At 35.1% G+C, this 2,176-nt stretch overlaps 1 long non-coding RNA gene across 1 annotated transcript; it reads right to left on the bottom strand.

The window, feature by feature from the left end:
• Positions 1-307: 307 nt before the first annotated feature.
• On the bottom strand, positions 308-989 carry LOC127106361 (uncharacterized). Its single transcript, XR_007795350.1, has 3 exons — positions 687-989; positions 464-561; positions 308-363 (listed from the first exon to the last, which is right to left on the bottom strand). It is a non-coding gene; the product is annotated as an uncharacterized LOC127106361 (long non-coding RNA).
• Positions 990-2,176: the final 1,187 nt, after the last annotated feature.

Here is a 2,176-nt window from a genome sequence, read left to right as displayed (position 1 = left end):
CTTCAACTTCCTGCTGGAGCAATAAACCAACTGGGAGAGGCCATATTGACGTATTTGTACGCGACAATTGAACCGAAACTACTTTAAGTCAGCCAATGTATTACAGACATCCCCATGAAATCCAATCCGTGTTTTAACCGTAACCTTCCATGTTCCATTTTGATCCTTGAATAACCAGTGATGAACCTGTGAAACCATGCCAAAACAATGCATAAGTTCAAAATTAGTATGGCTACATAATGCACATCAAAATTAAGACATGTCCACAACCTACCAAACATGAATAAGATTGCAGCAAACCAAGCTCACCATTTTTTTACTGCGGTAAAAAAGGGGACACATTAATCAGTCAATTTGCAAAACCTACAGTGCAAAATCATTAACCAACAGTCAGAGGGCAAAGTCCAAAAACATCCCAAATTGGTATGAGGTCAAAGCAGAGAGGAAAGTTTGTGAAGGATACCTTTTCTTGAATCTAACATGGATAGGGCAATTCAATTTCTGAGCATCCAAAGTGCTTTGCAGAGCTACTTTTGAACACAAGGGCACCAATTTGTAACCCTAATTCACAGAAGTATAAAGAGCAAGGTAGAATCAGTAAAAGAGGACAACAAAACCCTAGAGAGAACACAGAGAGCTGGAGGCGAAAATCTGAGAAGAAACCCTAAAATCCCAAAATCAATTACCTGGAGGCCAGCTTCTTCGTGTCCTTCACCACCACCGCCGTGACACTTTGTAAGTACTTCTCGTTCTTTCTTTTTATCTTTCTCATGTGCTTGTTGTTGAAATTATTGTGTGAGCTGAGAGTGATTGAGAGGGGTTCGTTGAGAACGAGAGTGGCATTGAGAGAAATGTGAAGTTTGGTGAGTGTTGATGAACATTACCGAGAGAAGAGAGAGTGAAGGAGTGAGCTTGGGAAGGTTGAGTTCGTGAGGTGGGGAGGAAGATGACGATGAAGACGAACCTCTGTATTTCCATTTTCTTTTTTCTTTCTTTTTAATTAATTCTTTTATTATTTAATTTATTTCATTTTTAACACAAAAATCAGAAAAATGTATATGCTTTTATTTTCTTTTATTATTATTATTTACTTTTTATTTATTTAGCTTATTTTGTTTTTTAACAGAGATGATAAAAAACCCATAAAAATGTTTGTTTTGTTTTTTTTATTTATTTTAAATCTGTTAGCCCAGTTCATATATTTATGGTAGTATCTCAATAGCAGATAGTATTGAGTGGCCTAGTGGAGAGAGTTTAGTTGCATAATATTAGGTGGAGAGGGTTCGATACTCATGTGTGACACTTTTTGCTTTTTATTTGATTTTATTTTCCTTTAGCATTTTTTATTCTTTTAGTATTTTGTTAATATCTCTTTTTATGCTTATTATAATTTCATGTGTTAATAATGCATAGTTATTGAATTTGAATTTAGTTCAAAAACCATTTTTCTCAAACTATAAAAATCATACTTTTCTCGATTTAATATCGAGCCCATTTTTTACACCCTTGTAAGTCGATTGCTTTTTAAGCATCGCCATCAACCTCACATAGCTTACTCTTGGGCTTTCTTACAATGAGCCGGTTCCCTTACACTTACACGTTGTTTAATGCTCATTCATTTCTTTTCTTTGATTATTTGATTTGATCACATGTTTGTTTAAATATTTTACTTGTGTGATTAACTGTGGCCTACTTGTATGGTGTATGAGGCATATACTTATATTGTTTGATTGCCATGACAACCCCCATTCATAACAAATGTATCCCTCTCCCATGAAATGTATAATATTTATTTTTTCATTCTTTATTCATCTGTTAATACAAGAATTAAAATGAACATTCGATAACCATTTCAAAGCAAGATCAAAACCTCGATCCAACGTCGAGTAATCATTTTTTCAAAACCTAACAGAACCAGCACGTATTCATCCACCCTTTTGTAAGTCGATTGCTTTATGCATCGCCATCAACCTTGTAAGTCGATTGCTTCATGCATCGCCATCTACCCTTATCCCTAACACTTCTCCTCGCTCCTTTCGTCGATTCTTGTTCCGATTAGGTAGCACCCATTAGATAGAACCCTTTGTATGATAACATAGGTAGAATTCCCATATTCTTTGCATGCTAACCTTAGGTAGATATTCCCATTTGTAAATCCTAAACACTTAAGTACATA

This window comes from Lathyrus oleraceus, chromosome 7 (genome assembly GCF_024323335.1).
Source record: "Lathyrus oleraceus cultivar Zhongwan6 chromosome 7, CAAS_Psat_ZW6_1.0, whole genome shotgun sequence".
NCBI lineage: Eukaryota > Viridiplantae > Streptophyta > Magnoliopsida > Fabales > Fabaceae > Lathyrus > Lathyrus oleraceus.
Note: the sequence above shows the minus strand (reverse complement) of the source record. Positions and strands in the feature narration are given on the sequence as shown.